Consider the following 15,835-nt stretch of genomic DNA (forward strand, 5'->3'; position numbering starts at 1 on the left):
GGCTGCCAGAGATAACCATCTCCCTTGAGGAATTAAATATTTTGTATCATTGCTTTCCTCCCAAATGGAAACTCTGGATCATTACAATCTGGTGTAATGTTCTTTCTTAACTCAAATTCTGACGTTAAGCTTAGCCGCACATATTAATAGAAAAGGGTTTTTTACCAGTTGTTTTCATGCTGGTATTGAGTTCCTCTCATTAATATTTAGTTCTTTAGCTCCATCTGAAGCATCGTCACTTGTGGGTCTGCACCATGATGGGATGTCAGCCACTCTTAGATCAAGTCTAGACAGGGCAACCAAACTGGCCAAGGTAAATTCAATATTCAATCATTTAAGTGGATGACGGTGTGCTTGGCAGCCTGATGGACTGTGTGGTCGTTTGCATCAGATTTTTTTGTTGAGACACGAAGAAGCTTTGTCAGCCATGTCATGATCTTTCACACATGGCAGGAAGTTGTTTCAACCCGGCTTTAACCATCGTTGAAGAAAAGAAATCTCAAATGCTGTTAAAGCAAATGGGCTGTTTCAGAATGTTAGGCCATCAGTCTATGTAGACACACCATCCTAAATAATAATAACATGTCTCATGATGGAGTGCTGACTCGAGAGCCAGACATGAATCAACTCAATGCTTTTCATGTATTAACTCAGTCAACCCTGAAATGACCCTATGAAATAGGTACCACTGTTATTCCTAATTTACAGATGGGGAAGCTGAGACACACAGATATTAAGTCATTTATCCAAAATCACACAGCTGGTAAGTGGCAGAGTCAGGATTTGAATCTCTCTTGGTACCACTTGTCTATAAACACTCATTTCAACATCTCAAAGTAAAGTGATCATCAAAACACTCACCTAGGGCTTTCCTGGTGGCGCAGTGGTTGAGAATCTGCCTGCCAACGCAGGGGACACGGGTTCGAGCCCTGGTCTGGGAAGATCCCACATGCCGCGGAGCAACTAGGCCTGTGAGCCACAACTACTGAGCCTGCGCGTCTGGAGCCTGTGCTCCGCAACAAGAGAGGCCACGACAGTGAGAGGCCCGCGCACCGCGATGAAGAGTGGCCCCCGCTCGCCGCAACTGGAGAAAACCCTCGCACAGAAACGAAGACCCAACATAGCCAAAAATAAATAAATAAATAAAAATTAAAAAAAAAAATCAAAAAACATTCACCTAACACTTTTGGAACCCTGCTAAAGTAAAGCTATGTGGTCCAGGTAACGGGATCAGTTCTTCCTCTCACCCACATGTGTAGCCACAACTTCATAATCAGCGTTCTGAGTCATCTGTCTTTTCTGTGCTGAGCGGTGGAGAAACACTAGGTGACCCATCTTCTAGGAATCCTATCATAAGAAGTGTCCTAAATAGAGTATAATCTATAAAAACATTGAATCACTATGCTGTGGACCTGAAGTTAATATGATATTGTAAATCAACTGTACTTCAATTAAACAAAAAAAAGAAGTGTCCTTTCTACTGGGGAAGTCACAGCTTTCAGAGGGCAAGTCTGACTTTTATAGGATCTTCGCATAGACGCCGCCGATGCTGATCCCTATTGCTTGAAGCATAGAAGGTTAAAAGTTTGTCCTGTCCCATTTATTACATTTCTCACACTTTTGCTATTAAATCGGTTGTTTTATTTTCCACTCAGGACTGCATGTTGCCGTTATAGGAATTACCTTTGAATGGCTCTGAGCAATTCATCCCCTGGAGAGCTAGTTTCCTTATCTGTGAAATGGGTATAGAAATGTACAACTTTGAACGTTATTGCAAAAAAAAAAAAAAAAATCAACAGACACCTAATCCTTTTAATAAGTTTTTAGGGATGCACAGCATTCCAAAGCCGAGTGATGTGAATTTCAACGAATGCCTTCAGAAATGAAAATTCATTACTTATACAGTTTCTTAACAGTACTGTTTCCTGGCTTTGATCATTGTAATCGATTCAGCTCCATTTAGGGATATTGCATTCTTCATGCAGCATTTTTCATAGTGTCTATTTGTGTTTTCTATAGCAATACCCATTTTGGAATTTCAGGCAAAAAGAACTATGAAATATCTTCTCTCTGTAGCCCCCTCACTGTAGTGTAAACTCTATGAGGCTCAGACATTTTGTTTAATTTGCTCATTAATTTATCACAAACATCTGACACATAGGAGGTGCTCAAGAATTACGTATTGAATAAATGAATCTACAAATGTACATACCCAGATTTTAGAGGGAAATAAACTACTTTAGCGATTAGCCTTTGAAGTCACAAGATTCTGGGTTAGAATTGCAGCTCAGTTTACCAGTTGAGGAAGCCAGAGCAAATTCTTAAGCTCTTTGAAATGCAGTTTCCTCATTTGAAAATTGGGGGTGATATCTAATTCACAAGGCAGGTGTGAGGATTAGCGGGTCATGTAGGCAAAGTGCCTGGCCTGTGTCAAGTGCCAGCTGAAGCCCCAGCCCCTGGGAGGGCTCAGGAGGTGTTAGTTCCCACTGATCTGTGATCTCAAAGCACTTCTAATTGATGTGTAATAGGCAGGGGAAGTTTATCTCATTTGTCTATGAGGGAGAAAGAGGCATGATTAGCTAACGGCTATTTAGCTACAGTTACAGCTTGCTTTCCTCACTCTCTGGGATGCCTAGGGATGACTTGGAATTTAGAATATACCTTGGGAGTTTGAGGGAGGTGGTTATGTAAAGACTGTGAAAGCTCCTTGTGTCTTTGGAGTAACGTTCAGCCGTGAAGAAGGAAACATGGGTTATCAGCCCATGACTTGAGCTTCTACCCATCTGAGAGAGGGTAGGACCATTGGGGATTGCCAGACACGAGAGGAGAGTAGGTGACAACATGCTCAGTGTCTTTAAAATGTTACTTATAGCCCACTGCATCGATCTCAACAATTTCCATTGCAACTTTCCTTTGGAATTCCTCGAGCTGGGAAGCAGCAGTTTCAAAGTCTCCTTTCGCAAAGAAAACTGAGCCTGACCTTTTGCTGACAGTGTGTTTGGTGGGTTAGGGTGGTGGCTGGGCGGCTGACTCCGAGTAAACATGTCCACCTCGTGGCCCGGCTTACATTGCCTTCCTGCTCCTTGCTGTAGGGGATGATGGACACAGAGGAGGCTGGAGAGGGAGGATTTGCTCATATGTTTGCAAGATGGTCTTACAGGTTCCAGAGCAAAGTCCCATCCCCAGCCAAAGAGAAGCACCGATGTGCTGCATGTTAAACTCTTACCGGGATGGCGTAGCGCGGGGGAGAGGAATGCAGAGAGACAGAACAGGAAGCTTGGGAGTGACGTTTCCAAGGAAAGCTGGCTTTGGCCGTCACCAGCATCACCCTTGCACTGGTGGCACGACTGCAGAGAAAGAGCAAACTGAGGAGTCTTGGCAGAACACTTTCCATGACTCAGTTTTTGCAAAATATGGCTCTACATGCGAGGGTTTGGCTCCACTGCTATATTAACCGTACAGCCATGTGTTTAAGAGGCTCCTGTTTTTATGTGTGACACATGTCAAGCAAGAGGCTTTAAGAGCATGCAGAATAGAAATGTTCCCAATTATGACCAGGACAATGTGGGCGACTTGATTCTTCCATCCCGTCATTCCTCAGGTGGAATTGACCAAAGCTGGCACCTCAAGAACAGCATGGGGAGCTGGTGGAGGAAGTCAAGACCAGATGGAGCCCAGAGAGGAGACAGGTCAGACGGCCAGGTGGAGACGGAGAGGCTGTGCAGAGGATCTAGAAGAGAGAAGGGCAGACAAGTATGAGATGTGGACAGATATTCATATCAGCAGAGGGCCGACTCACAAGTGAGGCGAGGTAGCCAGAGCCCAGGCCATCAGTTTCTAGACTTTCATGTCCTTCATTGTAGGACTCCGGCTGACAGCTGGGGCTCTGAGCAACAGGGAGTGACAGAGACTAAAATGGTATCAGGACCCCAGTGAGCACGACGGCTTTGGACAGGGCTCAAAGCCCAGGGCCAGGTAGAGCTGGACTGTGGGCTCTGGGAGGCTGGGTCTGTGTTTCTTTTGTTTTTCATCTGCATCCAGTTGCCCAGGACAGTGCCTGATATGAACACATACCTAATAAATACTTGCTGAGTGAACAAATGGAAGAAAACAAAGCAAAAGCTAAACCAGGACATCCAAACTGAGCTAGTACTGGGCTGGGCAGGCAGGCCAGGATTAGGTAGGTATACAGGTACTTAGGATAAACAATAGCCCATAGGTCCAAAGCAGCAGAACCAATTAAGTCCAAACCCCACTAGTGGGTGGGCTAAGGTTGCAAGACTATATCCTGTCCATGATGTGACTGACTCAGGAACCACCAGGGGCAAGGCATTTGGTTAGAGGGCTGATAGAGGTTGACGTCTACAGGTGAACCTTGGAGGTGATCTTCCTGACGCAGGTTTTATTCCCTTATATGACATCCTTTTGTGACTATGGCTCCATCATTGAGGACACAGGCACTCAGATTACACACTTACAGCAGGACAGATTTAGACAATTGGAAGGCTGGTAGGGGTTTTGAAGGCTGTTTAATCCAACCTCCTTATTATACAGACAAGGAAATTGGGACTAAAAGGAAATTAATGACTTGTTGAACAGAGTCCAAAGTATTTTCTCTTTTATTCTGTTTTTCATACTTATATGGTTTGTGTTTTGTTCTGTGCCCCTAATAGATTGTAAGCTCCCCAAGGAAGCTATTTTTATAATATCACCATCTCAAGTACACATGGTGTAAAAAATTATGGACAATTAGTCTCAAATACAGCTGTTGACTGACAGAATGAGTGAGGAAATTTTTTTAAAAATACATTTTTTAAAAGGTAAGGGAGTTGTTTGAAATTTTGATTCTCTGCATAATGAAAAATCTACTAAGAGCTCAATGTAGCTGCTTTTCCTCCCATACATGTGCAGTCTTCAGGATTCAGAAGGTAACACCACCTCTGCTCCAGAGTCTGGTAATAGAAACAGTGGAGATGGTCCTGGGGGTTTATTACCTCTCAAGACAGTAGATTAAACCCAGGCATAAAGGGCCTTTCTATCTGAATTTTCAGGAGCCATAAACCAGAAAAAGTCACAGCTAGTTATTTTTTTGTTGATGTAAAATTTTGTGATTTTAGTAATTCAACTTTGAAAATTACATGTACAACTCAAAAAATTTGTGCGTGCCCTCAATATTCTTTTTAGCCATACATTCATTATGCATAAATAAAAATTGATATTTTGTAAATGACAACTTCATCCCTATCAAATTTTGTTATTTTATGATAACAAACTTATTTTATAAGTTAGCCTTTTACATTTCATTAATAGTACATTAAAATACATTAGGAATTATTAGGTCATTTGGAATCTAAAAAACAAAACAAAAACCAAGCTCATAGATGCAGAGAATAGATTGGCAGTTGCCACAGGGGAGGGAGCTTGGGGGTGGGTGAGAAGGGCGAAAGGGGACAAAAGCTACAAACTTCCATTTATAAAATAAATAAGTCACAGGGATATAATGTACAGCATGGTGATTACAGTTAATAATACAGTATTACATTTGAAAGTTGCTAAGAGAATAAATAATAAAAGTCCTCATCACAAGAAAAAAAATATTTTTGTAACTATTTATGGTGATGGATGGTAACTAGACTTATTGTGGTGATCCTTTCACAATGTGTACAAATATCAAATCATTCTGTTGTACACCAGAAACTAAAGCAATTTTATGTCAATTATACCTCAATTTAAAAGAAGGAGTCAATTCCAGTGTTGATGAGCGGAAAAAACAAAAAACAAAAAAAACTCAAATTCTTCTTTAAAATTGTTAGTTCTTTCAAAGTGGAACCTCCGTGTTTGGGAAAGAAAGTCTAGAACAGTGACCATACTGGCTAATGGTCTTTAGCACACTGGCTTGAAACAAGGAGTGCATATCCCGAGGAGTCCTTAAAAACACATACCCAGATCCAACTCTAAACATAATTCAAGGATGAGGCCTAAGCATCTTTATTTTGAAAAAGCTCCCCAGGGGATTTTGATGTATATTCTGATTAGCTAACTAACTACACTAGAAGAAAAAACTAAATTATCAAGTTCTTCAGCAACAACCCCAGGGAAGGTGAAATTTCCTCTGGACTTTCAATTTTGAATTCTCTCCACCCACTCTCACCACCCTCCACCTCCACCGGCACGCAGATAGTTCAGCTTCCACCCACTCAAACTGCCATCAAGGAGAATCTCTTAAAGTCGTTCACACTGCACTGTAGATACCTGAAAAGGCTTAATACTTACATCCGTTGACTGCAGCAGGGACTCTGGACCTCGGTACTGTTGACATACTGGGCTGGATAACTCATAGCTGTAGGGGCCATCCTGGGTATTGTACGATGTTTAGCAGCATCCCTAGCATCATCTACCCACCAGGTGTTATTATCACTCTCCTGGGTTATAACAATCAGAAATGTCTCCTGACATTGCCAAATATCCCCTGGAGGACAAACTTGCCCTGACTTAAGAATCACTGGACCAGGAAACAGCCCCAAATGGTATATCGGTAGGCACTAGGGTGCTTCGTGCACAAAGGTAGACCCTGTAGGAACTGAGAAGTGGGAAGACCATGATGGCTAAGGAATCTGGAGAATTTCATATAAAGAGGCAGAACCTACAGGACCTGGATTAAGACTAGAAGGGCATTAATGTCTTTACTCACCCATCTGTCCTCCATTTGTAGAGTGATTTGAATTTTAACTATGATCAAAGGATGAGAATGACTCTGATTATGAAATTTTAGGCCTGAGTTAATACATGGCCAAGGTGTTTGAAGAACTGGAGAGACTTTCCTGGTGCTTCCCAAATCCAGGCACTCACCTAGAAGTAAAAATGTCCCTGAGGAATACTACTCAGCCATAAAAAAGAATGAAATAATTCCATTTGCAGCAACATGGATGGACCTAGAGACTATCATATTAAGTGAAGTAAGTCAGACAAAGACAAATGCCATATGATATCACTTATATGTGGAATCTAAAATATGACACAAATGAACTTAATCTATGAAACAGACTCACAGACAGAGAACAGACTTGTGGTTGCCAAGTGGGGAGAGGGATGGATTGGGAGTTTGGAACTAACAGATGCAAACTATTATATATAGGATGGATAAACAAGGTTCTACTGTATAGCACAGGGAACTATATTCAATATCCTGTGATAAACCATAATGGAAAGAATATGAAAAAGAATGTATACATATGTATAACTGAATCAATTTGCTGTACAGCAGAAATTAACACAACATTGTAAATCGATACTTCAATAAAATTTTTAAATAATGGCCCCGAGGAAGCAAACCCCAGTCAGAGAGGCTCTGGGAAGCTGGAGACAGCCCAGGCGAATTCCAGAAGTCAGGTCACTAAAGAGCTGCTTACTTCCCAGGGCGGTCACAACCCTGGTCACAGAGCCCTGTGACACTGGGCTAAAGAGAGCCCTGGCCCTCCTACGAGGCCTTTCTGCAGAAGCACTCCCAGTTCAGAAATAGTGTTGCTATTTGCTGTGAAACAACAAAAAAGAATTACGTGAAGAGTGTGGTGCCAGCAGGCCAAAGAGGCCTCTGCAAGGAGACATTTCTGAAGTCTGAAGGTGTGCGTGGGAGCGGCGTAAATGTCACTGTTAATTTTTAACTTCCCCATGGATGAGTACTGAATCAGAGGACCGCGTTTCTGTAGTGTCAGGCAATATTCCTATTCAGGCCAGGGTGTCACCTGACAGGCACAAGGTGAGTAATGCCCTAGGGAGTGGCACCACTGTACCCTCCATCACATCCCCACAGGGCCCAGTTTAAATTACACCGGGATCCAGTGTTTCACACTTGTCCTGGATAACATGTTCCTTCCAGCTTACCTTTCCATTGTTCTACCTTCCTCTTAGTTTCAGAATTCAGGCGATTGTTTCGCATTATTAACTCATTGCCATGGTTTCCATTTGATGGGCGATGATGTCACAGCAGATGAGGAATAGAGCTCCCTTTCTCCTCTGATTACAGCCTGCTACAGTTCCCTTTTCACACTCCCTACAATACGGTTAATGCTCACAGCAATCAGTTCTCTTTTACATGGGTTCTGCCTTTCACGGGACGTGTGATTTCCAGCTGATCGCAGGGCAGGGGCTGAGCAGAAATGAAAGCAGGAACAGGCAGGATGATCAATGGTTGGCATCCAAGGGCAGGCTCCGTGCATTATCACAGAGACAGCCTTGGGCACGGGCAGTGAAATGAACGGATGGAAGATTACAAATTCTACATCTTTTAAAAGTTTTGTTATGACATCAATAGCAAACTTTTAAAATCAAGGTGAATAAAAAGACATAAAAACCATCTATCATCCCACCACATAGAGCTAATCATTGTGAGCATTTTCACTCTCATCCTAGACTTTATTCCATACATGTGGGTAGCAGGGATGGGAGTCCCTGAACGGAGGAGACTGGGGATGTGGATATCTCCTCACCTTAAACCTGATATACATGTGTGTGTTTTCTTGCCCATATACATAGGGATCTTAGCATTCTGGATGAAGGAAGAGGGAAGGGATTATACAGGTCAATTAGGGGCAAGAGAGGAGTTTCTCCTGGGTTCTAAAGAGTGGTTTTGAGCCACTGTGAATAAAAAGGGTTAGATGTAATCAGATCCTGAAGGAGCTAATTCTCAGGAGAGCCTGGGAGTCAGAGCAAAAGCAACCTTGCTCTGGTGGCCTAGCTGGCAAAGAAGGACACAGAATACAGCGGACACCCTTTCTCCCTGAGTCCACCACAGACCACTGTGAAGCTGAGGCAGCCTGAGGTGCAGGCTTTCTGTGGCACAAGAGGGAATTGCCTTTTGGACGTCTCCCCTGGGATGCCTCACACATCCCTCACACCCGATAAGTCCCAAAGTGAACTCTTACCAAATCCATTCCTCTTGCTGTGTTCCCAGTCTGTGACTGTCACCACCATCACCCACCGGTTGTATAAGTCACACCCTTGGGAGTCATCTTAGCCTTTTCCCTCACCCTCGCCCTCCATATCCCATCAACCACTAAGGCCTACTGAAGCTACACTCCAATTGTCTCTTGAGTCCATCCCCACTGCCACTGTTCTGGTTTCGGATGACATCATCTGGTCACCTGTATGGCTCCATAGCTTCCTAGAAGGTATACAGGCTCTGGTCTCAACGCTGCCTCCTTCCTCCCCTGTGCTGTTGGAGTGAACCTTCTAACGCAAAGATGGCACCATGTCACTCTGCTGCCCCAGTGATGTCAGTGGTACCTCATCCTCTATGTAGCCTGGCATCCAAGGGTCTTCATAGTCAGACCTTATTGTCAGCCTTATAATTATGCCTCAACCCACCTCTGCCTTCTCCTCACCCTTCATGCTTCTGTAATGTCGAACCATGCAAAGCTCCCCAAACATGTCATATTTTCTCTTTTCCCCCCTCCTTCTCTCTCATCTGCACTCTCCTCTGCTTATCTTCCTAAAAACTACTCTCTTTTTAATTTTCATTTCAAGGGTTTCTCAACTTTTAAATCATCTCTGGCTTCTCCAGGGAGATTTAAGTATCTCTTCTCCTATGTTCTTATGGTAGCTTGTTTGTGAATTCATTTTAGTTCCTTCACATTCTACTGTTACGGAGGGTTAACAAGCCCATATCCCCACTAACTTGTAAGCCCCCTCGAGAAGAGGGACATGACTTTTGATCTTGAGGTCCTAGCATTTAGTACCGTGATTAGCACCCATGAGGTTCTCAGTAAATATTCGAGATATAGATGACTCAATGGATGGATAAACAAATGACACATAAACCCCCAACCCTAAACCTAAACAAATAAAGCCAAACCTTTGCCCTGTCTTTAAACTGTCCTCTTGGTGTAGATATTGTACATCAGCATAAGGCAGATTCTGCCTGGACCTGTTATCACAACAGGAGGATAAGACATGGAAACTGGAGGCACAGGCTTTGGAGTGAGACCACCTTGAGTTCAAACCTGGCTTCTCCCATTTATTAGCCATGTGACGGTCAAGCTACATGAGCTTCTGTTTTCTACTAACTTAAGCACAGCATTATAATCTTACTCTTCTCCCATCCAACTGTGCAGTCCGACTCCTTATTCGTGTGATGCTCCCAAAACTTGCCAGGCTTCCTCTCTCTTTCTATTAAATGGGGATATTATGCCATCCTTCATAGGGTTGTTGTGAGGATGAAATGATATCTTTTATGTAAAGAAGTTAGCATAATACCTAACAGATAGGAATTGCGCAATAAGTGACAGTTGTTCTTTCTATTATTTTTAGGTTTTATTTCCATACTGTGGCATCCAACCACTGGAATTATTGTTCTTAACCTTTTTAGTGGCAAAGACCCTCTGAAGAATCTTTGCACATGGACGCAAATTTTACGTATACTTTCAAGAGTGTCAAGAAACTCCCCAAACAGTTCCATGGGATCTACATTGAGACTCCTTGCACTAGAAGGTGGAAAAGTAAAAATGATGTACCATTCTAACTGTACTTTGCTTTAAAAAAATCTGAAACGTAGCTGTTTGTCAATGACTGGGTGAAAGACAGAGATACATCTGAATTTCTTAATACTCTGTCAAAATGCCATAGAACTAAGGTAATTATTTGAAGAAAAAGGTTGATAGTTTTTGAAAATTCAGCTCAGGGACTTCTAACTTTCTAGAGGACCCTATTGGCCCCTCAGGACACTGACCAGTGGTCCTCCTAACAGTTTTCAAGATGGATAAATCAATGGGAATTCATTAGCCATAGAGTTACCTAAGTTGGCACTGTCAAATAATGCAATATAGGAAAGTTTTTAAATTAATTAAAATTCAGAAACACTAGGCATTATTCCAGGTCTCCTCCTGTCAGCTGGAAGTCTTCCACTACCAGTGTCTGGAAATGACACAGACAACATGGCAATCAAAACTAATCAGTGTTTGTATTTCTAATAGAACTTATCAGGCACCAGTTTGTTTATGTCAGCAGGAGAATACAGAGTTTTTCTTTTCAAATAAATTAATCTTTTACAATAAATGAAATGTACTAGGAGCCCTCTTGATCTAAAGGACTATGATGATGAAATGTATAAAAAAGTTAAGAATCCTTCTCTTTGTTAGTAATTGCACAATAATTTGAATATGTTATATGTTTGTATTTTAGCATTTAGATATTTTAATAACAAAATACAGCCGTAGAACATTGAGGTAATCTGTAATGCTCTTAATTTTTCTTTCTACTTTGGGAAAACACCACATTTAAACTGACCCTCATTTGGACTGGAATTAGTATTTTAGTGAAGCAGGAAATTGCTCATCTGGGCTTGGTAGCTATGCCTGCCCACATACAGAACTTTCTAGGTAATCATCACAGCTTGAAAGAGAATGTCAGAGTTGGGACAAATGAACATCTGGTGCATGACCTGAAAGTAACAAAATAAAGGTTCAGTCCTCTGTTCATTCTTGGCCACTTTTGTGGAGACTGCTTATTCCTTCCCTTCTCTTTCTTTAACAAGAGCTTCCTTCTCCAGTTTTGACAGGCACAAGGCTGACCAATGGAAGACTACATCTCTCAGCCTCCTCGTAGCTATATATGACCAAGTACCCCAGTTCCCACCAATGAGATGTGAGTAGGAGTGATCTATGCAACTTCTCTGCTGCATCACATCCTTAAAATAAATTTGATTCAGTCCTTATCCTCTCTTTTTCATTCCCAGGAATTAGAATGAAGATGAAATGTAACCCAGTTTTGACCGTTGGCCTATCACAGCATCCTGGGGGAGGGCTGAACAACAGGATAAAAGGACCTGGGTCCTTGGTCCCTGGAGAGGCACAGCCACCTCTCAACCTTGGACTGGTTGCTGACCTCTGGTCTTTTATGAGAGAGAAAGAGCTAAATTTCTATCCTTTAAGCCATTGTATATGAACCTCTTTGTTACACGCAGCCTACCTTGTACCCTAATGAGCCACAGTTCCCATTATGATAATACATGGCATGCTAGGTAGCTGCTAAGATGGTCCCCAATGATCCCTGCCTCCTGGTATGCACGTTTGTGCAAGTCCCCTTCGCTGAATGTGGGCTTGCCTAGTGACTCTCTTCTAACCAATAGAATATGGCAAAGATGAAGGATGTCACTTCCATGATTAAGTTTCAAAAGATGGTAACTTCCCTAGCAGATTCTTTGCTGGTTATGATGACGCAAGCTGCCATGTTGAAGAGGCCCGTGTGGCATGGAACTGAAAGAACAGCCAGCAAGAAACTGAGACCCTCAGTCCAACAGCCCACAGTGGTCTTGATTCTGCCAGCAACCCTGGGAGCTGGAAAACAGATCCTTAACAGCCTAAGACAACTAGCTCCCAGGTGACACCTTGATTATAGTCTGTGAAAGAGTCTGCAGTATCTGAATTAGGTGAGCCATGCCCACAAGGACTCTGAGATAGTGTGTATTAAGTTTTGTGTCAATTTGTTATGCAGTAATAGTAAACTAATGCCACACAGACATAATTTTACTTCTGCACAATATGTCACAGATATCATGACATCAGACTATTAATTTTAAAATACCAGAGAAGGAAGTGAGCTAGACACTCACAGGGCATCAGCTCCTTGGTGTGGTCACTGAGTTCTCAGGTGTGACCCTCTGCTTTGGACGTCCATAGACTTGCTTTATTAGTAAGTCCGGAGATGTTCAGGCTCAGGGGAGCTTAACTGGCTAAACAAACTCCCAAGAGAGTTCTATCTAAATCAGAATGCTAATTTGTTAATTTACCTTGGAGGAAGAAAACTGCCAAGTGGATCAGATAAATTGTATCATTATAAATTGGAGCTTTTCAAGGTTCAGTTTAACGCCTCCTTCTTTTCCCATTCTAGTCTCTCCCCAGAAAAATTGCAAACGCACACACATATATACATATATATGCATAGATAGCTAGATCGCTAGATAGACATAGCTAGCTAGCTAGCTAGCTAGCTAGATAGAATTAGGTAGATAGACAATCTCACACATTTCTACCTTCAGAGCAGACTTCTGATACCAATCATGATACCACTGATTAGGTTACAGCTTGCTTTCACAATCAGCCATGCCTTGATTAGATTTCTAGACCTGGTTAAACCAGCTTGGTCCTAGTGTACATCTGGAAGCCCAGATGAGCATGGATCTTCCCATCTGGGTCCCTTCCTCAGGGCTGAGTCTTGCTCAGGCAAAAGATGACTTTTCATTCACATTCCTTTGGCATCCAGTGTCAAAGCTACCAAACTATGGCCACTGATGCCATCCATCTGTGGCACCCCTGGTGCCTAGGCCTGCCCTGGCTTTCTACTTGTTCCCACCTACTGCTCACAGACAGTGCCTCTTCTACCCATTGTAATAGGCACCTCTGTGCTCCACCTCACATTCTCTCTGCCCACCTTTTACTCCAGCACAGCTGTGCCAATTGGCTTCAGGCAGGTGTAAACCTGTCTGCATATTGCCTCAGCTGCACTTAGTTATCTTTTGATTTCTACCTGGGGCTTCTCAGAGGCTTCAGCGTGTAGGACACCTGCAAAAACCTGCTTGACACTCACACTAGTGACGCCTCACCGATGGGAAATTTAAGCCCCACGTGGTAACCCTTGACAAAGGGGAGAAGACACCAATGGATACATTCTGAGATTCATTCTATATGGCTCCTCAGAAGCTTCTGAAGGCAGGATTGAGCCCCCCTTCACCCACAGAGGTGCTCACGCAAAACTGTACCCTTGCGTTGGGTTCCCTTCCTCTCTTTTTCACCCTCCTCATTCTTCCACTCCTGTTTCCTAGGCTTGCTTCCAAAATCAACTAACTACCTGCAAGCTCAACTCAGGCTCTGCTTTCTGGGAAAACCCTGGCTAGGATTCACCCCAAGGCTCATTCCATCTGGGCTCTTCCTCTCTGATGCCAGTCACTTACTGTCTTCCCTGTCAGTGCTCCCATGACGTCTTTGGCCTCAGCCTCTTCCCCTCCACTGTCACCACTGCCATTTTCCTTCACAACAAAGGGGACCCAACCACCGCCCAAGGGTTACATATTGCTTTGACCTTCTCTACTTAAATGGCCACCAGTCTACTTCAACATCCCCACTGGAAACTGACATTATCCTTCACAGCTCCATTTCCCACCTTTATACAATACATACATATCCCCCTCTTCATCCTGTTTCCTCACTTTAAACCCCATTCTCCAATCTTTAAACCTCATGAGGCTTCTGGTTCTTTGACCACTCTATCTTCATTCTCTTTGACCTTCATTCCTTCCCTATCCGTTCTAGACTTTATGCTTCGTTGCTTTAACTGCCCTCCAGGGGGGCCCTTTGTCTTTCTGCTCCAGTATATTTTGCCTTCTGGAACTTATTCTTTATCATCCAAATTATCCAATGATTCCATTCATAATCAGGCAGCTGAGCACTGCTGCATAAACTCACACCATCAAGCAGAATGGTGCCACTCTAGATATGGTCTCCAAGCTCAGCTAGACATTCCTCACCCCCCAACCCTGTCTGATTATGTGTCCTGCTTCCATGCTATGCTGTGCATTTGACACATATACACATCATTCAACACATACCTATTATATGTCAGGTGTTGCACTAAGTATTAGGGATGGAATTCTGAATGACAAATATGGTCCCACCCTTTGTGAAGCTTATATTGTACTCAAATCATTGAACAGTACTTGCTGACTCTCTCATTAGGCTGACCTCATCTTATTTATATTTTGGTTCCAAAGTGTATGGCATGTAGTAGGGGTTCTATATATTTTTATTGTACAAGTGAACAAATGGATGAAAAAGATAACTACTGCAGATAACTAAGCCTACCTACAATATCCAAATTTTCCTATTCAATACTCAAAGTGTCATCTGTTCTCAGTGTGACTGCAAGATGTATGAGAAGAAAAAACGTATCATTTGATTTGACTTCACTACCCCAAATGTTTATTGTCATTCTCCATTTAGAAACTAAGTGTTAAAAAATCTGTAGAGAAATTTGGGACAAATTCTGTCCAAGACAGTACATTTACCCTCATATATTCATGTGGGCATCCTGTTCATGTCCGCTAAGTTTGTATCTTTTGGTCTCTGCCTCCCTGTCTTTCTGATGGTCTTTTCTGGTTAGCTTCTCTTTGCCTGCTCTGGACATTAATTCCTGGGTTGGGGTGGGGAATGCTGGAGTATTTAGGAACCATCTAGGTTACCATCTAGCTGCCTGTTCATTGGGGGAGACCTCCTTGGCCAAATGGGCCAATAAATGAGGGGGGAAGACATGGTGATGAGAAGGGGCTTGAGACAGAGAAGACTAGAGTGACCAAGAACAAGCTCCTTCAAAACTATGATTTGAAAAGATACATGCACCCCTGTGTTCACAGCAGCACTATTTCAATAGCTAAGACATGGAAGCAACCTACATGTCCATTGACAGATGAATGGATAAAGAAGATGTCATATATATATATATATATATATATAAAGATGTCATACACACACACACACACACACACACACACACACACAATGGAATATTACTCAGCCATAAAAAAGGAATGAAATAATGCCATTTGCAGCAACATGGATGCAACTAGAGATTATCACACTAAGTGAGGTAAGTCAGAAAGAGAAAGACAAATACCATATGATATCGCTTATATGTGCAATCTAAAATATGACACAAATGAACTTATCTACGAAACAGAAACAGACTCACAGACATAGAGAACAGACTTATGGTTGCCAAGGGGGAGGTGGGGGTGAGGAGGGATGACTTGGAAGTTTGGGATCAGCAGATGTAAACTATTATATACAGAATG

This window comes from Eubalaena glacialis, chromosome 3 (genome assembly GCF_028564815.1).
Source record: "Eubalaena glacialis isolate mEubGla1 chromosome 3, mEubGla1.1.hap2.+ XY, whole genome shotgun sequence".
In the NCBI taxonomy this organism is placed as follows: Eukaryota; Metazoa; Chordata; class Mammalia; order Artiodactyla; family Balaenidae; genus Eubalaena; species Eubalaena glacialis.